Source organism: Anomalospiza imberbis, chromosome 4 (genome assembly GCF_031753505.1).
Source record: "Anomalospiza imberbis isolate Cuckoo-Finch-1a 21T00152 chromosome 4, ASM3175350v1, whole genome shotgun sequence".
NCBI classification, from domain to species: Eukaryota; Metazoa; Chordata; class Aves; order Passeriformes; family Viduidae; genus Anomalospiza; species Anomalospiza imberbis.
Genome location: NC_089684.1, coordinates 68,520,424 through 68,543,972, shown reverse-complemented (window position 1 = coordinate 68,543,972; position 23,549 = coordinate 68,520,424). Strand labels below are relative to the sequence as shown.

General features: G+C 37.2%; 2 long non-coding RNA genes across 2 annotated transcripts; both read left to right on the top strand.

Annotated features, from left to right (window-relative positions):
• The first annotated feature begins 676 nt into the window (after positions 1–676).
• On the top strand, positions 677–11,393 carry LOC137473487 (uncharacterized). The gene is made up of 3 exons (XR_010998846.1): positions 677–726; positions 3,433–3,570; positions 11,334–11,393. It is a non-coding gene; the product is annotated as an uncharacterized lncRNA (long non-coding RNA).
• Positions 11,394–12,528: 1,135 nt separating this feature from the next.
• Positions 12,529–20,926, top strand: LOC137473203 (uncharacterized). Its single transcript, XR_010998652.1, has 3 exons — positions 12,529–12,828; positions 17,667–17,819; positions 19,210–20,926. It is a non-coding gene; the product is annotated as an uncharacterized lncRNA (long non-coding RNA).
• Positions 20,927–23,549: the final 2,623 nt, after the last annotated feature.

The window sequence follows — 23,549 nt, the reverse complement described above, 5'->3', positions numbered from 1 at the left end:
TTTTGCAAATCCAGGGAAGGTCAAATCAAGTTTGTGAGCTTTGGTTTCATCCTTTGTGGATGTTTGTCCTCATCACAAAATCCAAATGGAATTTAATTCAATTGAGTGGAAAAGCAGGAATAACAGAAACCACAAGCCTCAGTTAAAATGTGTTGGCAGCAGTATCTGGGAACCTTGTAACACATCTGCACTCGCCCTTAGCAAGATTTTATTGTTGGGCTTTCAGTCTATTCCAGCCTAAAGCCTCATCAAATCAACAACTGAAACAAGTTTCAAAGCTGGAGAAAAGAAAAAAAAAAAAAAAATATAAATCACTGTACAAGGGAAAGAAAAAAAAAAGAAAAAAGAAAACCCAACAAGAAGCAAAATCTATTCTTAAAGTTATGTGCTTAGAAGACAAACAGAGAAGAGGAAGAGGAAAGAGCGCTAAAGAAATGCTGAATATACTCTCTCAAGAAAGAGAGACCAGACCAGACTGGCTGGTGGGAATTTTTATTAGTTCTGAAATTAGAAACAGGGCACTGAGGTTGGGGAGAGGGGAGTGTCAAACCAGCTGCAACTCATTTTAATTAAGGGCTAATTAGCAAGTAGAGCCTGCTGGAAGTGGGAGAAGTCGATGTCCCTATATAATACAGAGCAGCTCACTAAAGCATTTTTTGAGCACTTAGGGATACTAGCAGAAGGGAGAAGAAAAGAGAGAAAATGTAGAAGTGCTTGAATATTTCTGTAGGTATTTTCTTTCCAAAAGCCTGTATTTCCTTAGAAACTCTCATTCTGGTAGTAGAAAAAGGTTAAAGATGGATATCTAAAGAAGTTAGGAATAGAAATCTAACTGCGTAAATCTCTGCTTGAAATTTATGAGATTTACTTTTTCTCTATCTTTTTTCCCCAAGTTCTGATGGTAGTTATTCAGGAAGTTGTAATTTGTTATGGTATGGAAATCTTTTATTTTTAGTTCAGTAACTGAGCATGGTAGTAGTATTCTAATCCTGTGATATATCTGTGTTGCCTTGGTATTTATGATCTGTACCTCCTTACAAAATATAAAGTAGATCTATGTTTGCAAAATCTGCTTTAATCTTCATTTATCTAAATCTAATCTCTTTCACATGTGAGATCTTAATAGGTACCTATGTGATATTTCCTGCTGCACTAAATTCAGTTTATCAGGGCTGCAAAAAAAGATAAGAAAAATTAACTAGGACAGTTTCACCAGCTTATTTAGTCTTGAATTTTGCCAGAAAATAATTAGCTATTTTCGTGAGTAATAACAGCAGAGGTATTCCCTGTCTAGAAATGGCACTGTGGTCTCATATTGTGAGTTCTGTGTGTCTTTAGAAAGAGCAATTTACTGAGGTCCAAATGTTCTTTAGTATTTCACTGATTTTTATGAGGGTGGTGCAGGTCAGAAAAGGCTGCATTATTGAACAGCAGTGAATCCCTGGAAGCGTTCAGGGCCAAGTTTGAGGATGCTCTGAGCAACCTGGTCTGGTGGAAGGTGTCCCTGCCCATGGCAGGGGGTTGGAAGAAAATTGTCTTTAAGGTCCCTTCCAACCCAAACCATTCTGTGATTCTACAAAAAAGAATTTTTAACCTTGATGTTTATCCAGTCTAACTGCAGACCAGCTGGGTGAAGCTGGGCAACAACTCTGAGAGATTTCTTTTAATGGGAAAGATACTCCTGTATAAAACTGAAATCTCTCAGGGCTATGAATGGGTTTGCCAGTATTTAATAAGGTTTGGAACCAACAGATGGAAATGAGGAGGGTTTTAATGACTGAAAAATGACAATTGTTGTGCTCACCTTGTTAATGAGTGAGGTGTCAGAAAAGAACATGAAAAGGATATAAATATTTTAAATTTAAATTCCTTGGAAAAGTATCTAATAATTGTTCTTGAAAGTCAAAATCAGGTGTATGAGCAAAAGGAAGATGATTTCCAATGGGAAGTGCAGATTTAAGTGTAAGCTGTAGGTAAATTTTTGCGGTTGTTTTTTGGATGTCATTTACCTTGACTTCATTAAATTTTTGGTGTGTTCTTCCATAGGATCTTTTTGGCTATAATCTAAAGAAAAAAACAAACCCCAAAAAACAACAGGAGCAACAACAAAAGAAAAACCTACCAAACAAAAATGCACAACCAAACTATGGAGAAAATTTCATATGCAGTTTGGGTAACAACATATCGTAGCTGAATGTGGGAATAGTAAAAATATGATGAGAACAAGAATTCATATTAAACACTATGCTTTTATAAATTCTACAATCAAAGAACCAAGCATAGGCATATAGTAATAATTCATAGCATGATATATTTACTCCTAATTTGCAGCTGTCTTCTATGCAATATCCAAATAAGAAATAAAACTGCAGAATGAAGTGCCAACTACCATTTGGAATAACAAGGTTCTCATTGTGGTGCCTGCAAGTGAAATAGATCTGAAATCCAAATCTAAAGCAAGAGAAGTGATCTGGTAATTCAGATATAGTAGCTGTAGACAGGTCCTGGCATGACCTCAGAACTTGGAAAATTACTTTGTCATTGTTGTTTGTTTGCCTGGAAGGAAAAGGAGTTCTTATTTTCTAAAGCTGTGAAACTGTCTGTTTAGAAGATGTGCCTTCTCATTAACATGAAATTTCTTCAGTGCTGTAATGAAGGGTTGGCTTCTGGCTATGTTAATCTTAATTACGATTATTTTCGACATAACGCCTTTGTATCTGATGATTCTTGTCTTATCAAGCTGGATAGCAGATGCATAATCAAAAGGAAAAGTGCATCTAATGCTTGATTCATGGTAATTGGTTTGATTTTTTTCATGATCTGAGTAAAATAACCTGTATAATATAATGTATTATTATTTTCCTTCCTGATTTACTGTATTAATTAGAAAACATCAAATAACTACAAAAAACTAATTTACTTGAAGTTTATAACTTCAAATAAATAACTTATTTGAATTGATAGTTTGGGCAACTAAAGAAATTTAGAATTGCATAAGACATTGTTGAATATGTGGAATGTCATAATTTTCTCTTCAAAATGACATTTGGAGATACCTCTTTTGGTTGTATTAGGGTGAAGCAAGTTCATAGTAATGTTATGCTCTGAAAGCATATTTGACAACATCAATAAATTAAGATATAGTGATTAATCTTATCTGACTTTTTTTTTTTCCTAGACTAACTCTATGGTCAATGTCATAGTCTCCTCTGTAGTTTTGCATAAATAAAGTTTACATCACTCTTTTTACCTACTGTGGATCACCAGATGATGGGCAGTGTGGTTAGGATATACAGATCACTTCCAAAACCTGGTCTGGGGGCTAAAGTTGAGTTCAAGCACCCTGAAAGGTGATGTTAATGCTTCCAGAAAATCAAGTTTTTTTTTTTTTTTTTATTCTTCAGTTACTAGCAATTATTTTGTTTGCTTTAGCCTGATTTTGGCATAATCAGAATTACAAAAAAGAGAGAACCCAGTTTTTCTGCCAGCTTGGTTGCCAATGTTTTAAGTGGAAGTTGGAACTCAAGCTCTGCATCTCCTTGCTGTTCTAGCACATGGCTACAACAAGAGGTAGGTAAACTATACCTGCTTTTCTTTAGCTGCTTTTTGCTTTATTAAGTAGCAGACAATGGATATTGCAGCATTTGTATGTTCTCTTTTACTTCCTTACGCTTTCTTGTGAAGAAATTACTTTGTGTTTTATGAGAGGTTTGCATAAGTGTGCTGCTCCTGAGGAAGCACACTTGGATATTCAGGACACAGTTTATTTCTCATTATCTTGATGTTAGTGAGCAGCCAAGTTGATGGTCCAAAGACTGGCAATATAAGGTATGTAGAGGTTGATATGGGTTGGATGTTACTCCATTGTTAGAATTAGAAGTCTTTGAGCTGTGATGAGATCTTCAGCACTGCTCTTTTGGACATTGTATCTACAGAAAAAGCCTGGAGGGATCTTTATGACAGAAATATTGAATAACCCGCTCGTTCTTGAGCTTAAAAGGGAGATTGAGTTCTAAGTGCATAGAATTGCAGCTTAGAGTTACTGCCAACCACTATTACTGGTTCAAAAGAGAAGGAAACTCTATTCTGACAGTTCTGAGGAAAAAAGAGAGTTTGGGCGTGTGGACAGAAGCTCTGTTAGGGAACTTTGATTCAAGGTCAAGCAATCATTCTGGTCTGATTTATTTGAAATTTTATGTTGCTTTGCAAAATGCCTGTTATTAAGTATAAATCCACAACAATTCAGCAGCCAGACCTGCTTTTTGAAAGGTATTCTTCAGGGGCAGTGGGAACCTTGTGGGAACAGCCTGTCAATAATATAATATTATACTCATGAAAGTCTCACAAACCTCTTCTGAAGGGATGTTCAGATATTTGCAGCTAGGCAGATCAGGAGAGTTAAACATTGCCTGTGTAAAAAAGAAACAACTTTCCTCTGTGAAATCTGGCTGTGGACAGGAGACATTTTCTAGTTATTTCTAAGGATTCAACTTTTGAATATTTGCAATATCACACTGCCAAGAAGGCAGTGACAAAAGCACTTTGACTTCAAGCAGATTTTATGGTGCTCATTGGCTTGATTTAGCTTTATCCAGTTCTAGCTTTTAAGCTCTTTTTTCCCCCATCATCCCCAGTATGATTCAATGCCATATTTCATACACTTGGTGAAACCTTTAGAGATAAAATACAAAGGATTAAGTTCAGGGCAGGACTGAAGTTTAGGTAACCCTACGTTCTGTAGGACTAAATCCAGGGAAGCAAGGGAAGTAGTGCATTTCTTCTGATTTATGGGACACACAGTGCATTAAAATGTTCTGCAAAATATATTGCAGTATTTATTTACTCCTTCTTTTATGCCATAGGATTTCAGTTCTGCACAGCTTAGGAAATAACTTCTTAATTTGTATCTGCAAGCAATTATGTCAACATCTCACATAAAAAATTTTATTACAAGTATTAAAAAATGGTATTTGGAAAAACACTGGATATCTCCCATGTGTTTGTCAGCTTACAGTAGTTGCAGATAATAATGGGAAAAAAAAACAGTTTCAATGTTAATTCTATATTTAGAAGTAGTTTTTTTGTAATATTTTTTGTTATCAAGGGTGGATATATTCTGTATCTATCTGGACAGGGAAGTCAGAATCCACCTCAAAAATATCTCAACCAGTAATAATTTTAATTCCTTTTTTATACTAATCAGTCAGTTCATAATAAGAAGACACTTTTGTGTTCAGTAAGTCAAACTGAGTAGTGCCATGTCCTGCCATTGACCCAATGAGGATTTCTAACTCTTGTTAGTATCTTAAATGAAATTATTTCCTCCCATTTGGAATAATTAAAGTGCAAAAATTACTCTAAAGTATGGTCCCTGTTCTCAGAAATGAGGCTTCAAACCAACTTCCAGATTTATTTAGTTCTGAGGGAAAATTATGATGGGAATTGCATCGAGCATGTAAAGCTTTCAGCAGCTTGGGAAAATGTTGAGTACAGATGTAGTCCTTAATTCAGTATTTGTGGTGTTGAAAGCAGGAGTGGAGCTTGCAGTGACCCCAGATGAATCGGAGCAGAGCTGACTTCTCCAGATCTAGACTGCTGCTTTTAACCTCTGCACAGATTTTTTTGAGCTTCTTTGGCATCAAAGTTGCTGTGATTGTTTCTGACTGACTGCATTTTACCCACCATATATTTGTGAGCTCTTTTCTGCTTCAGAAGTTGTAGCAATAAGGCCTAAAGCAAGGAGATATGTGGCTGTACCTGTGAACACATCGGGGGATTCCTGGGTAATATTAAACTTAATTGATGGCACAGCTAAGCTTAAGGAATTGCCAATTAAGGTTGGAATTAATTAGAATGTACTCCTGGTGGGCTGTTGTCCACTCAGAGCAGAAGTGTACAATAGCTGATTTCTCACAGCAAAGCTCACTGAACTCAGCAGCATAAACAGAACTCTGTTTTCTAGAGCAATTTTAGAACATCTGATGAAGTCAGGTAAAATGCAAGCACACTTTTGATTCAAAAAAACTGGACTCCAGGTTTATCAGATTTTGAGGAATGAAATTGGAAGAATTCCAAGCTGGTACATGACTAAGAAAAATTTGATTGCAGCCAAATTTTAGACTAAAGTTTAGGGCAGCTTGGGGATTTTTACAACATCTATGAAAACAGCTTTGCCTCTAGGTTTAATCAGTTTGGAAGTCTTTGTCTTTTCAAAGAAAGGCCAGGCAGAGGGATTTAATCACAGAATATTAATGCATGCTATTGGGGATTTTAATATTAGTTCATTCTTCTTTCCTGTTGTCTGCAGTGATGTCAGTTGCTCATGTTTTCAACCAGTAAAACACAAGCTAAAATTATAGGTTGCTAAATATAGATAACTTGCCACATTATTTAGCTTGACAACTTGTTTGTAATGAGGACCCCAAAGCAAAATCTAAAATGTTAATTGAGGCAGAAATGAAACCTTGCAATAAGTTTTTCTCATTGCTTCTTAATTACAAATTAATAACGGGTAGAAAATATGATTATAAAGCCCAATAATAAATGACATATGACTGTTGTTATGTCTGAGGAGAGGCTTTTTTTTTCTCTGGATTCTGTTTAAGAGTCAAGGGTGACAATTCCAAGGTAAAACATTCTGCTGCATAGGGTTCTTTGTCAAGAAAAGTTAAATAAAATTGAACTCCCCCTTTATAAACAGATTAAATCACTTTTAACAATCATAGGGAAAATGAATAATGCATGTTGTGTAGCCCTAGGTTGAATTTAACAGCCTTGAAATCAAGGTTATTTGTGAAGGGAGTTCTTTAAATCTCAGGAATTGGAATTCTAAGTAGGAACAATTTTGTTTATTTATGCACTAACATAAGTACAAAAAGGTGTGGATTTACTATCCATTAACTGAAAATAAAAGATGTGGGATTAATCAACTGAATATGCTTTATTTGTCTTAAGGGTGCCCATGCATGTTTGCATGCAAGCAGGGAATTGCAGAGTTTTTGGAAGAAATATTGCAAAAAATATTAATTTGCATGTATTGAAGTTAAAATTCATATGACTTAGAAGTTAAGATACCAGCTCAGAATTTTTTTTTCCTTTTTTACTGGAAAGGGTTCTTTTTCCCCATGAATATCCATGTTCCATGAACAAATGATCAGTTAAGTCACACTGGTAGAGGGCTGGACTGTCCCCTCCAGAGGAGAAATTTGGCAGTTAGATTATACAATCACGATTTTTGCCTAAATAACCCAAACCCACTTTTACTTCTGCAAATGGTAGAGGTAAAACTAGTGGTGATAGCAGCAGTAGATTATTGTGGGGTCCCTAAAGGGATGTGCTCATCAGAGGGAATAATGGTGAAATACCAAGACATTCTGCATTCAATTATTTTGATGCATTGATGCAAAAATTATTCAGTATAACCAAAGAGTAAAACAATCTTACTCTGCTGGTGACCAGTTGGCATAATGGCTGAGACTGGCACGGGTGGCAGACTAGCTTCCCCTGACCCTTTTTTGTCTGAGGTGCATTAGCCAGAATGCTTCTTACTTGGTTGTTTCTCTTCCTAGAAACATTTTCACTTACATTGCAGCTTCACTCAAGTCCAATAAAGTCTTTAGTAGACTGGAGTACTAGACTCTTTACTACTAAACCCGCAGTAGATACTTCAACTGTAGCTTATTTTTATTTCAGAAATATTCTCACAATGTCCATTTAAACTTTGGCTTATGGACTGGTTTAGACATCGTTTTATTTCCTTCGCACACAGATTTTAATGAGTGAGAGGAGCTGCATCACAGTCGTGGTTCTCTGTGCAGGTACTCACCTGAGTAATGGAAATTCCAGAGATTTATTAGCAGCTGTCAAACCTGGGAGTGTGCCATCTTGGCTCCTTCATTTGTGCTTCTACAGCTGACAGCATTGGTTAAAAAATTTTAAACCTCATGCTCTGACAATTCTTCTATAAATAAACTCCTATAAGCAGTTACATTTTAAGAACAGGGTAGAAACTGCGTGGCTGGTGTGTTTTTTAGGATACCAGGATGGGGCAAGTTAGCCCAGAGGAATATGTTTTTCTTTCTTGAAAGGCAGTACTATACTTATAATTTCTGTACAAAGAAGAATACTTTGTCTTGGAAAGACTTCCAACCCTTCAGGGTCAGAGAATGGTGGTTAATGTAGTGACATGAACATCCTTGGTTATTACAGCAAAGATACTAACACAGCATGTTATAGTAAGGCTATTTGTAGCAAATAGCTTTGCAATAAAAGCACAGCCTTTTGCAATAAAAGCAAAGAGTGGAGAGCAGGTGGAATTGTTCATTGTATTCAAAGTGTCAAATTGCTTTTTCTACCCATTTCTATAATAAAAGAACAACAAAAAAATTATTAATGGAGTTGCTAACAAAAAATTCTAAACTGCCTTTTGAGGCTGTGCTTAAAAAGCTAAATGGACTTTTCCATTCTGCCTATCTGGCATTTACACAGTGTTAAACCTAAATGCATAATTTTCACATTAGCTGATGTTGTAGATCATGACATAGTTAGAAGTGGAAATGCATCCCATGCATATAAACATGAACTCTGTTGTCAGCCAATTCCATAAGTATCTGCTTTGAATGCTAATGGAGCTGTCACTTCAGCTGTAATGCAGGAATCTACCTGTCTGCTAATAAATAAGACTGATCCATGCACAACGTATGAACATGAAAAGATCAAGTTTTTGTCCAGGGACACACTAGGTTGAAGATTGTTATTTTGGGTTTTTGTCAGGAAGCACAGAACTGGTCATATGACCTTTTTTTTTTTTTTTTTTTTTTTTTTTTTTTTTTTTTTTTTTATGCAGAAACTTAAACTTAGAATGGGGCCCTGTTCACACCTCAACTGTTAAATTAAGATTCATTAAAAGAGCAAGAGGAGAAATGGTAGGAAAATTGAGAGAGAAGAGGGAGTAGGGATATGAGAAATTATTCCAAGGACCCTGAGGTTTTTGGCCTTCATAGTAACACCACAGATAAGTTAGATTCTGGTAGTTTCTGTCATTACTGTAATGCTGACAAATTTAGGCAACCACTTGGGCCTAAGTTATCTTCTTACAATACAAGGTATTGAGAAGAATAAAATCCCTCCTTCTCATCAGAATTCTTTGAGGTGTTTTAAGTCAGGCACATGCAAACAGAGTCATTTTTAAAGAGCAGGTCTATAATTTCCAACATCCAATTTATGGAAACCTGAAGAGCTAGCTTTGAGTTGATAGCTGGACTGTTCATAAATTTAAAGATGTTCTTCAAGCCAAAGGGTATCTCATGATGATTTATCATTCTGTGCAGTTTGGCTCATGGAAATTCAACTAATGCTTCTTTATTAGGTCCAATAATTTTATCACTTACTGGTTCATGAGCTGAGTATGTGACATTGGGAAAACTTTAGATGTACAGTCGCAGCAATTTGTTAAGTAATTTGTTAGCACTTTCTGTAGCAGGACACCTATTTGAATAACCTCCTCCACAGAAAAATTGAGATATGTGAAATTCTTTTTTGCCTCATTTGGGGAAATTTTTCCTCTGATATTTTCATAAAAGAAGACGTATTAATTTTGATATCAGCACTGCTGTATTCTGTAATGACAGAATAATTAAGCTAAAGTTTTCAGGGTCCTGGTACCCTTTTTACAGCAGGATAAATCTAGTCTGTGCACAGTTACCATACGAGTAGAGGACTTTTTAAGAAGTAAGGGATATTATGACTTGTGACCCAATTTTATTTACAAGATGACTGCAATTTTACCAGTTACGTGTTTTGAATGCTGAAGAATTCATTTTAAAGATTAACCATGTAGAGGACATTCAGTTCCATCACTAACAAATGTCTCTACCAGCAGGGTTTGTTATGTATGATAGAAGTGATTTAACTTACACAAGAAAAAACTCATTACCATGGAGTGACTGTGCCTCCAGCTTGGGCATTATTTGAATTCCACCTGATCTGCAAGAAACCAAATAACATGAACAGTTGTGGGGCCAGTAAATATGAAGAAAAAATATTTAATAATAATTTATTTTTGAAAATTACTTATGTGTAATCTAACCCAATATTGACTTACTCCAGATAAAGCCACTTAGAGAAATGGGGAAAAGAACAAGCAAAAAGGAAAATAGGTACTGGTATTGCCCTGTACTTTTCACCTCACATAATTTTGACAGTCCTGAGGTAGGTCTAAAAAATTCTAGATTTCTATAAAGGGGAAATACAAGATCTTGGGTTCTTTTAAATGAGAAACAAGATTCACTTGATCTCAGTTAACTGTAACTTTGTTTAATGCCACCGTATTCAAATTGAATTTCCAAGTGTATTCTATCTCTTTTGAAAATAGTGACACACTGGGGTGAGTAGGGACGGTGTTTCATTCTGTGCTTTCAGTTTTCAGCATCATACCCCTTTAATCTTATATTGGGAGTTCCTTTGCAACACTTTTTAAGCAAGGCTTGGTGGCAGGACCAAAAGAATTCTGCCATGCTCTGAGATTGGGAATTGCATTTCATTAATATAGAAAAGAAACTCCTGACCCGTTTACAACAAGGCTATCATCAAGATTTTGAAATAATCTCTTCCCTGGATTAAGAGACTGTATTTCCAAGTCCTGAACAGTCTTAATGTACAAAGTTTCTGCTCAGGTTTTTTTCAATCAGAATCTACACAAGGACAAAATGGGAAAAGGCATGTGCACTTTATCAATGAGCATGCTTTAGTAATATTTCAAATGAGTTTGCAAAGCGTTCAGAAAAATCTATTCCTGGTATGAAAATATGGGAGTTTTCCCTTCTATATCCAGGTAGGATCTGGTACTTTTCCACACAATTACACTAAGGGGATGGCTGTAGTGCATCAGAGGAAATGTGTATCTGACCTTGTATTCTGTGGCACAACATGACCAATATTTGGCCAATGGAATAAAATATAGGAGTGGGAGAATTCAGCTATGATCCTTTTTTTGAGTGTTTTCTCCCAGTTTGATGAAATTTCTGTTTAGAATCCCTCTAACCAGCAGGAGTGCCTTTACATAATAGCCCACAGTGAATTATTTATTTTATTATTATCTTCAACTTTATCAATTGCCTTTTCAATACTTCTGTAAGTTTCATGCACAACTGCCTGTGGCAATGAGTACTCTTTTAACTCTCCACTTTGAAAATGCATGCTTATTTTGGATCTGCCTGCTTTATATTTCATTCCATTGAAAGAGACAATGAACGACTTGTTATCTTTTTATCTTTCATGTGCCACTGATGGCATCTGTCATGTACTTCTTCACTTTTTTTTTTTTTTTCTTCCAGGCTGAAAAGAGCTGATCTATTATACTACACTCATCATGCTGATACCATCCTGTAACTCTGTAACTTTGATTATCCTTGTATTTCTGCAAGGTCTGAGAGCTGCTGAGAAGCTAAATGACATTGCAGAGCAATTCCAAAGCTGAGTTTACAGGTCTCTCTAGAAGGTGCTGTCCTACAATACAGTTTCCTTTTGAGGCCACACATTGTACCTCAATCTACCTCTGCATCAGCTGGAAGTGGCCCTAGCAGATTCTCTTTGAGATCATTATTAGTATTACATTCTTGTCCCAAAACACATGAATCCAATAAAGCACAGGAAGAGAGGAGAGGTATAAAGGAAAGTGGGCTTATATCCATGCTCATGCTGTTGGAGAATATTAACATATTAAAGGCAAAAGTTGTTTCAAGATCTGACACTGTTAGAAGAGTAAGGTAGTTGGATCTGTATATCTAAGGCTTAGTACCTCTAACACTTAAAGGAGTGGTAGGAGATTTTACCATTTGACCAGTCTAAAAGACACTTCAGACAAAAAATGCTTTGAAATTGTTCATTTGCTTTTTTGAATACCACTTGTCTCACAAAGAAGGAGGTGCTTTCTTCCTCCTTATTTTGTATTTCATGTGTTGATTCTCTTAAGCAGGTGGTGTTTTTAAGGACTGTCTCTTTAAACTTTGCTTTGCAGATTGTAATCCTTTGGAGCAAGGGAAATGAGCTCTTCTGTGCAAGAAAGACATTTGAAAACAGGTACAGAATTTACTTTTCTTGCCTGAAGTGATGTTTTGGAAGCAGTGCTTATGTGGTTTCCTGGTTCTGAGAACAACTTTAAAGCCCTGTACATCCAAGCCTGTATGCTCAAACTGCTTGAGTTTCATCTGTCCACAAGTCCTGTGTGCTTGTGTCAGGACAATTTTTGTAGCCTATCAAGGAAGAACTCTGTCTGCGAAAGATGGGTTATGTTGAGATAATATGCATACATTTCTGAGGACACTCTCAAATGCATTCCCCTTATAAAATTTTAATATTTTCCCCACTCCTGGCAAATGCCATGAGACCTGCACTAGAAGAGGCCACAAGGGCCATTGCAGAAAAGCAGTGAAGGAAGGTTAGTTTGCTCTTAAACTCTCATATCCAGAAATACCGTGGAGGTAAATGTAGGTCTTTCCATCCATGCAGGGACAGTTTTCATAGACTCTGAAGGTCAGCTGTCCATAGATCTCAGGACTTACTGAAACACAAGAAAACCAAGTTCCCCTTCTTAGCAGTCACTGGCAGGAGTTACAGTGCTGGGCTATTGCTCATTTGCTGAAAAGTCAATGGTGCCCTTGGAATTGTCATCTCATTTCAGCTGACACTTCTGGGAAGGAGAGGGGAGACCAGGGAAAGGAGCCAGGTCCTCAACTGACACAAGAACTCAAGCTTCAGTAGTGCTGTATTTCGTTAACCTTTGTTTAATCCTGCAGAAATAATCATTTGGAGAAGGTGTAACAGTCCCAGGTATGATGTTCACAACTCATTTTCCTGTTGGGTTGCACAGTTTCTCACTAGTGTCAAAGAATTGTGATAAAATCCTGCAGAGATTATTTTCTACTGGGAGAAAATGTCCTGCTGTTTGAATAGTTTAAGTAGAGAATGTTGGCTCTGGGAGCAAAGGTGCCTTTGGAAAAGGGATCTTACAATATGAAGATTTGGATGTACATCATAATGGGTCAGTTAATATGGGCAAAGCTTGTGTAAATTAGTATCACATCTGTGGCTTGGCATGAAGATCTAGTATGGGCTGTGAGGTTTCATCTTAAATTTTAAGGCCAAAGTATTCCCCAAATTTTATAGAATTAGAGCATCCTGGGATACAAAGCACGCTGGCAAATGAGGAGGTTTTCAGATCCTACAGGCTTTCAGATATTTGTCAAGAACCATGCAATTTTAATGGAAAATATTTTAAAATTATAATTCTGGAGCTGTCTTGGTGACATGCACAAAGAAAATCCTGAGGGAAGATTTAAGCAGTGGTGTACAGGTGACAAGACTTACACTGTGTGCCTCAAAATTACAGCTGTAAAATATTTGTCATTCAGATGCTTTTTATCACACTTATTTAATATTTCCCATGCCTGTCTTACACTGAGCATACTGAATTCTCTCTAAGAACCTTAGCAGAACTCTGGGATCATGGAGACAGTTTTCTTGCTGGAGACAAATCAATACTGCAAGAGCTTGATTAAAAATACCTGGTAAAGAGGCTTTTATTCTTGGTTTACATTGCAACACACCTCAGATACAGGAAGTCATTAATTACAGGTAGGTAAACTCCTCTCAAATTCTTTATCAGTGCTGATTTCCAGGAAAGAATCCTCCTGAGAAATGAAGTAAATTAGATTAAAAGAACAGAGCAAACTCTGTATCTAATTGCAAAATCATCTCTTAAATTGAAAAAAATCAGTGTAGGAATTGGATGGTAAGTAAATGTATTAAGCTGGATGGGGTGTGTCTGTGTGTGTATAAAAAGAGATTTATACTCCATGAGAGGATAGCACACAGAATCTGTGCATTAGTACTTAACCCTGTGCTTCTTATTCACATTTTCTCTGAACATATTTAAAAACCTGGGCTTGATAGGCTTGTTTGATATCAAAACATACTTAGTCAGAAAGACTGTGGGTGTTTGACCATGTTTATTCCAGCAGTGTTCTCCCTACCTGCACCTCCTACCATAAAGGAACAGAGAAACAATTAATTTTTGTGGCAGGATGTCCAAGTCAGTGTTGCCATAGGAACTTTAACTTTCAGAATTCTTTGTCTTCTCCATCTCAGATTATTCACTTTTGGCACGATGTTAGTTCTAGATTTAACAACAGGCTTTTGTTTGTGAGCCAATAAGGCTCACAGGGGTGTATATTCCACATTCAATGTGGAATGCATCTGTTTCTGACACCCTGAACTTCTAAAACTGCAGTATTGAACATGGCAGGGTGTGAATGAGCCAGCATCATAATCTGAAATATTGTCAAACTTAGTTTTTGCAGATATTCCCTTCAACATGTCAATGAAGTGGTAAAAGGCAGACATTTATAAGCTTTATAATAAAAACTCTACTTCCTTGATTTATCTACCGAGACACAGCCTTTCCCACAATGGATCTGATAGCACAGAGAACCACTGGGATGCATCCTAAAATCACTCAATGCATCTCAGACTTGAACTAATTATTTTATAATAAAAAACATGTGTTTCTATGGGGATGGAGTGAATCTACCTTACCAAAAAATCTGCCATGCTCCCTCACTAAAATTTAATGGGATTTTTGTATAGGAGAAGATACGACCTGGTAACAACAACTGCAGTTCTAATAATAATTGTGCACATTGATCACAGTCTGCTGCAATTGCTTGGATGAAAGGTTATCAGAAATAAATACCTCCCCCCACCAAAAAAAAAAAAAAACCAAAACAAAACAAAAAACAAACAACAAAAAAAAACCCAACAAAGACAACAACCATTAAATATTTATATTTTAAAAATAACTCAGACTGTCTCCCAAACCCGATTCCAGATTAGTTGCAAGAAGACCTCCTGAGAGGAAAAAAAAATTCCCATGAGCCCCATATAAAATTTTCCAGATGTTGATGTTCTGCAGCCAAAAATTGGTACATGAAAAACCAGCTTCATCTTGTAGGAATTTGATTTCTTGACCAGTTACCCTAAAAGAAATCCACCAATCAAAATGCAGTTCACCTGTTTCTAGTGGCTGCATCTTGAAAGCTGATATTGTAGCTATTTTTCTCACTGTCATCATGAACAAAGACTCTTAAATGAATGGGAATTTTTACTTTTCCTTAGAGAGGCCATTTCCTCCAGTGGTTTTTGAATACATTCATAAGCCATACCCAGAGAACTTGGGCCAGTTTTGTTCTGTGTGGTGTTCATTAAAATAAACACTACTGCCAATGTCATTTTATAACCCTTGAGAAAACTGAAAGAAAGCTGAAGAATACATTAACAAATTTCTGAGAGCACAGGAAGAAATAGAGTGTAATACTCTGTGTTCTCTCATTGGAGTATCTTACTTGGCCAAAGATATAAAATCAAAGCATCTTTAAGGTTGGAAAAGATCTTTTAAATAGTTGAGTCCATCCATTAACCCAGCACTGCCGTGCTTACTAAAAAACCATGTCCCTAAATGCCACATATGCTCCTATTTTAGATGGTAAGTTGTTTGTTTTCCTTTAGGTACACAGTTGTCTTTTGGGAAAAGAAATTTCATTGAGATTGAATTTTTTTATTATAATGTGTTTTTTAAAGAAATCCAGCATTACTGTAAATTTCTTCAAATCCATGTGGCTTCATTAAAAAAAAAAAGTAACCAAATCAATCTATTTAAACTAATTTCCTTTGGTTTAACCTATTTATATTTAAATGGTCAATAACTTAATTTTTGAACTTTGTATTAAAATGTTGGCATCAATTTTATGTAACAATAAAAATAGGTGAGAAGTCCCAGGTAAGTGACTGGAGCTCTCTGTGGGATGCTGTAAAGCTTCCTGGAGAATTAAAACTTTTCCACTTTGCCATCCCAGAGTTGTATGTGTTTCCCTCTTTATCCTGGGCACATGCATTTGGATGTGGAAGGAAATAACTCACTTCCTTATCACAGCTTGCGTTGGTTGGACTGAAGCTCCTAAAAAAGCTCGTGCCACAATCCTCTCCTTGTCGAAAGTATTTTTAAGCACCACAAGTGTGGGGTTTTGGGGCCACGCCGACGCTGTCTGGCAGTGCCTGAAAAACTCCCACCCGTCTCCAGTGGGCTGGATTCATGGCATGGAGCCCTCAGCACAAGAAGCTGCTCCATGTGGTGACTCTGCAGCTAGCAAAGGGTTTATTTTTGGTTGGGTTTTTTTTTTTTTTTTTAATTCCGCCCCCTACAGCCCATATCCACTTAACACTACATTATGGAAAAGGACAGACAAGTTCAGATGTGTCCACTTGGCAAAACAACTGAACCCCTCTGCCTGAAATTAAGGTTTGTTCCACCAAATACTAAATAGATGTTCAAAATGGACCTGTTAACCAAGATACAGATTTCCAGAGTCAGAGTCACATGAAAAATCTGAAAGGCATTAATCAAGAATTTTAGAATAATCCCATTTAATTATCTGTCTGTGCAAGGTGTTCTACTCCATCTCAGTACAAAGTAAAAGTTACATAGATGAATAATGAAATCACTTTATATCTCAGAACATTTGAGGAGGAAAGCTGTGTTAGTTTTTGATTAGGCTTCTGTGGGAGTGTTTAAGAATGGCTCAGTGAGAGAAAGATCTTCCCAGTACAGAGTGTTTTATAGCTGATTGCAGCCTGGGGTAGGTACAGATTGATGGGCATGCCTAGGGCACTCCTGAGATCACAACTGGCACTCCTTTGGGTTCTTCTATTGAGGTATGTATATGGATTTTTTCCATAAAAAAAATCCCAAAACAACAGCAGCAAAAACCAACCAAACAAAAAAACCTCCAACCATCAAAAAAACCAAAAAAAAACCAACAAAAAAATACAAGCAAAAAAACAATTCAAAACCACAACAAATCAAACAAACAAGACCATAAAATAAACAATCTGATGTATAAGAGTCTGGTCCGTGTTGCAGTCTTCATAACTTAACAATAAATTTAATGTTTTTGTGTTTATGCTGCTGCAGGGGAAAGAAATATAGATGTTCTGTGAAAGACAGATGTCCTCAGTTTTCTCTTCTCTTGGAAACACATCCATCATCCACTATCTCAGCCCCTTCTTTGCTAGTGCATTGGTAAGAATAGTTAAAGAAACCCACAGTAAAGAGGACGATAACAGCAAACCCAATATCTGATATCTTCTAAGTAGCCTTTTGAAAAAAATGATAGTTATCCCCATCACAGTTTGAAGCCATTAGGTAAAAAGGACATAAATACAACTATTTGCTGTTAGATCTGTCTGCTTCAAATTATAGCAGAACTCTCAAAGACCAAATACCAAGTCCTATTTCATGTTTTAATCACCATAAACTATAATGGGATTCATATCTGCAAACATTTATTGCAGTGTATCACAAGGATATTTTTAGTTACTTTGAAGGCTGTTATGATGAAAAAAAAATTTCTACAAAGGAAAAATGATAACTCTTCTTAAATTAGATATTAATCTGGAAGTAACACTTAAGCTTAACAGTAAAGATAACTTTCCTGGGAATTTAAAATTAAAATTTATAATGTGCCATTAAAGCAAAGAGTCAAGTACCCCAGTTTTTGTTTTTTTTTTTTTTTTCTGGTTTTATCTTTTACTTGCTGAGTTCTATGTTTTAAAAGTTAACCATTATGAAAGTAGGATGCCTGAGAAGTCCAACTGAATTATCCAACATGAAGGCAAGAGCCTCTTAGGAGAACAGGAATATGGCATGGAGAAGAGGAATAAACCCAGCTCTGCTGAACACAGCATTAACTCATAAAATGAGGAAATAGGTAAATGGGGTGAGCATTAAAAAAAAAGAAATATGTGGCTTGACTTAGCTAAAAATCCAACCTTTTCAAGGGGTCTGATGATTGTTTTTTCCTGGATAACTGAACAGGGTCATGTAAGGGACTCCTGCCCTTGTTCACCCTCTCAGCTGCTGCATACCACTGGCCAGAGAATTCCCTGTAGAGATTTAAAAATCTGTCTTTGAGCAAGAGTTTCTAGAATTTAATTTAGTGAATCACTTATGTGGCAATGATGGACAATAGAGAAGCTATCCTGACCCTGAGGTAAGTTGTGCTTATTGTGGTTATTTTTCTTCACTAATTAAGAGAGCAAATAACTTCTGGACTGAATCTGTCTGATTTCCATTTCCAGCTCACAGCCAGGGAACAGTTCTGATCTCTCCCTGATAATTTAACACAGAATATAATCCCATTTTAACGGGTGCATTGTTGCCTATTGGTGAGAGGAAGTTCTTGATTCTTCTAATTTCTCTACAATGATTTGGAACAAAACTTAATTAATTGTAAATTCCAACAAAAAAAAAAAGTGATGTTTGTAAAAGAAAAAAGTTGGCAGGATCTCTCTTTGGGTAGAGAGTGAAACCTGAATGGTTTATCCTAGAACAATATAGAACATTTTTTTTCTTTTAGTCACAAAATCTCCTTGTGATATTTTGATGGTGATCAACATTTTTATGAGCTTTGCCAACAACCTTTAGTAGGCAAATAATTTGAACTATGCACGACATTAATCTAATTTAATACATTCTTGGAGAATTCACAGAGCCAAATTTTACAGTTTTTTTACATGTCCATAATTTTCAACAGAACTGAGTCCCTTAGAGAACATGTGTACATATATATATATATATGTTTTTTTCCTTGACACTGTTTCATTGGTATTTCTACAGACATTTTAATCATCAGCTAAATTGTCTCACCATGGCTGGGTAGTTTCCTGAGTAGTAAAATATAGTGTATTACTGAAAATTAAATAGCTGCATTGAAAGATTTAGCTATATTTCCTGTCTTGTTAGTCATCCAAAATACAGTAGAGCTACTTTTCTGCTTGATATTACACCTCAATGAAATGACATTCTACTACCCAGCAGCATGAGAAAGAACCTGAGCCACCAGAAATATTGTCATGAAAATTTATGTTTCCAGGACCAGATGCAGTATGACTGTGTCACTGTCAGGTCAGTTCAAGCCCGTATGCCAAACCCTAAACCAGCAACCTTGAATATAAAAATACATTGTTTTCTGTTGACCATGAATGGCTTATCCCAGATCTGCTGAAAAATGTTCAGATCTGGGAAATGAACGCACATGGTACAGCAATAAGTGTAAATCTGTGTGTTCCCTGTCCTAACACTACTCTAAATTTTTGCAGGGAATCTGTTGTTGATTGAGAGGGGCATAAATGAGACTAATAATCACCTTTGTTTCAATGTCACTGCTTTTGTTTTGAGAATTGTTCAGCTTCATCCATCCATAGCATCCATATTTCATAAAGATTGCCAGTTTGAAACTATTGCTGTCATTCATGTACATGTTATATCCTTCCAGTCATGTCGATCTGTCTGCAGGATTGGGGCCTTGATTTACATATTTGAACAGTATAATTATGAAGGATGTTATCTGGGTGAAAATGTGAGGCTGCCAAATGTCGGATAATTTGAAAACAACGCAAATTCAGAGCGTCTGCCTCTTGAGTATTTTTGGAAAGGTAAGGGGAACAACCAATTGATGATTAAGAGACCTCCCAATAGACAAACTAAACAAAAGGTAACAATTTATCCCAATGTTTTGGTTCACTGCTGATGAATTTTCTTAGCATCTGCTTAAATGTTTGATTATTCTACAAGCCCATCTGTTTCTGGCTGATACGAAACTCTGTGTGATGGGAGAATTTTTAACAGCTTGCACACCTCATTTACCAGAGAAGACATAAAATTAGTGCCCTGATCTGTTGAATTTTCTAAGGGTAAGCCCACTCTGATAACAGCATTAATCAATTCATTAGCTTCACGTTTTGCCAGCTAAGACTTCATGGCTAAGACTTCATAATACTGTGGGATTTGAATGTCCAAACACCCCTTCCAAGATCTGTTATGTTCCTCAGACAAGAAATTTGACCAAATGAGAGTTAAGATGATTCAAATTAAATTTTCCTAGTCTGACAGTTCAACATGATACTGGATAAAAAAAATGGAGAAGACACATTTAAGATGTCTCTTAAATATTTTGTTGTTCCCATGGGGAACTCCAAGTCCAGATGTCTGCTGGAAATGCAACCCAGCAGAGAGGAAACAGTCTGGGAGGTTCCTGGAGTGTGTGGAACTTGCTGGTTTCAACCAGAGACTGACTTGTGGGTGATATGATGGTCAGAGGCCCTCTTGGGGCACAGCAATCACAAAATTACAAGAGTTTGGGATTTCTGGAGAAATAAGGAGGGCAGCCAACAGAACTTCTGCATCAGACTTCCAGAGGGCAGTGTTTGGCCTAGAAGATTGGTTAGAAGATTGGTTGAGAGAATCTCTAGGGAGGGAGAATCCCTGCTGAGACTTTCCTGGAGGGCAAAGGAGTCCAGGATGGCTGGACATTTCTTAAGAGGGAAATATTAAAGGCTGTTCCCAGGGAAGGTCGTGGATCAGATCACATTGCAGGTACAGGACAAACCCAGGATGGGCTTGGGAAAGGAAGGTCCTGCTGGCCACCCTGTTCTTCTGTGACAGGGTGCCTCACATGGTGAAGTGAGGGAAAAGTTGTGGATCTGGTCTACTTAGACTTTAGGAAAGTAGACCATCATGTTTTCCTGGAGAAACTGGCTGCTCATGGCTTGGATGGGCTCACAGTTTGCTGGGTGAAAAACTGGCTGGATGGCCAGGCCCAGGGAGCAGTGGGGAATGCAGCCACATCCAGCTGGTGGAGGGTCACAACTCCTGTCCTCCAGGAGAACATTTCTGAGGCCAGCTCTGTTTAATCTCTTTATTGATGATCTGGATGGGGGGAGGGAGGTACCCTCAGTCAGTTTGGGGATGACACTAAGCTGGGTGGGAGTGTTGATCTGCAGGAGAGCAGGAAGGCTCTGCAGGGGATCTGGACAGGATGGATGGTCCAAGGCCAAAGGTCTGAGGCTGAACAAAGGCAGGTGCTGGGTCTGCACTTTGGCCCCAACAACCTCCTGCAGATCTCCAGGCCAAGGGCTGAGTGGCTGGAGCAGCTGCATGACAGAGAAGGACCTGGAGGTGCTGGTGACAGTGGCTGAACATCATCCAAAATGTGCCCAGATGGTCAAGAAGGCCAGTGCCTCTATGACTTTGTCAGCAATAGTGTGGCCAGCGGGACCAGGGCAGTGATTATCTCCCTATGCTGGGCACTGGTGAGGCTGCACATCAAATCCTGGTGTTCAGTTTAGGGCCCTGTTCTCTGGGAGAAGAGAGTTCAGCCAATATTAAACTTTTCTGTGCTTTCTACCATGGGGCCAGAGAATGCACTTGGTGCTCTTTTATTTACTGTTGTAAAATAGCTCCAAGAATTATGGTACTGTGCCGTGCACTCACTCTACAGGCAAATTAATAAATCTGTGTTCCAATTTCCTCTCTGTAAAGTTAATGTCATGGTACTGCTATTTTTATAAAATCGGCTATAGGGTGCTGGGGAAGCGATTTTTCCTTTGCAAGAGGGAATTTTCAGGGTGTATAGAAGGTGACAGCTAAGCCTGAGATTATCATGACCCCAGGCCAATGTGTATTTCATTACATGCAGAAGTCGTGTTCCTGTACTGCCTTCTCTATCAGCAGGAGAGCTTTGTTCATCCGTTCTATTTGTGCAGTTTCTGCACAGGGGTTCCCATCTCAGGTGAAGCCCTTAGATAAGGCTTTAATTTGAAGAAAAAGGAAAAGGTATAAACATTATTGGCAGGAGGTTCCTGTCGGGGCAAATTTCCTCCCACCTTATGGCAGCAGAAGGAAACTGCTTAAGATTTGCTCATTTCTTTCTACAAAACTGCACTAAAATGGATCCTTTGCTTCAGGAACACCTCCCCTATGGAGCACAGGTGTGCCAAGGGGTCTACATTGTTAAGATAAACTTTTCTGCCTGCTCTGAGAGTGTATAAATAGTTTAGAAGAAATCAAGGGCTTGTTTTTGATATCAGGAATCTGGACATATGCTGAGCTCACAAACTATCACTGGCAGAGTTTGAATTAGGGATGAGCTCTAAGCATTAAATCCTGATGCTGGACAGAAGCCTGTGAGCAACAGAGAGACTGAGACATGGTATTTTTTTCTAGTGTCCTCTGTAAAGTAGAAATGGAGATATCAGCCTCATTTACTTACAGACTCAGCTCATATACCTAATCTTTACACTACTGTAAAGTTACTTTACAGTGTCAGCCACATTTTCACCATGAGTGGAAAGGACAATATTAATACATGGGAAACTACAATTTTTCCTCTCTCCTAATGTTTCTCATTGCAGAGCATATACAATTCAAGGGCTCTGTCTAGAACACACAGTGATACTTCCTGTAGTAATGCATAATTCTGTGCATCTCCTTCTCATGGGGTGAATTCCATGATTTCTGTTGTGCAGTCATCTGAAAGGAGCCTTAATTTCCCTCCTTAATTTCCCTTCATTAACAGGTGTTTGTTGGATTTCAGATGTTCTCTCTCTATATTTCCCCATCTCTGCCAAAGAATAGCCTAAGATTAAACAGAAAGAAGTTGGCTTTAATTCTAGCATATTGATATTAAATTTTTACTTATGAAAAGAAAGATCAGTTTGCCTTTTTTTGGTACTTTTAAATGAATCAACAGTCAACACAAGATAGTCTCTATGCTGAGATGATGTAATTATTAAACCCAACCTAGAAACTTTTCTGAAGTTCAGTTTTCCCTTGTGTATAAGAAAACATTCTAATATGATCAGCCTGAATAAGACTAATTGCTGTCCTATGTCATGGGTGAATATTTGCCTTTTCCTGAAATTATGAGACATAAAAAAGTATAAAGGTTGGATTAGTAATTAAGCTACTGGAAGCCAAAGTCCATTTTCTCATGTAAATGCAAATAAGTATGGATTTATCACCCTCAATCAGCAGAAGCACTGAGAGCCTTGAATGGCAAAAGGGCATTTCAAGACTGCTGTGTCTTTCAGACTGTAATTGTGATCATCACATAAAGGTAATCTTTTTAATCCAATTGCTTTCTCTAACTTGCTTAGAAACTTAGGGGACATTTCCTTTCCCTGCAAAAAAATCCTGATATTTTTTCTTCCTAGTAGTTGCTGCTTGTTGTTTCAAAGTTCAGCTGCATGAGTGAGTTCTCAAAGCAGCAAGAACATTCACTGCCTTTAAAACTGAGGAAATTTTCTTCACATCAAAAATTACAGGAAGCTGAGAAATGCAATAGTATAACTATTGTGGGTTTAGGCCCTTATACTTGTGAGTTCATCAGAATAACCTCAGAATTTGCAGGTATTCCCTAAGTTTTGAAGGTTCCTAGATTTTGAGGCATTGCAATTTCTCCATTAAAATGGGATGATTTGTAATAAGGAGGGAAAAAACAGGATCAGGAAACTTAACTTTGTGAATCCGTTATAGGAGCATATCCCAAATATGACATTCATTTAAAAACCTTCTTCTCTACTTGCTTATGGCATAAACATTTGCAGGGCTGTTTGTTTCCATGTGGTGTGACTATAAATTATCAGTGTTATGCATGAAG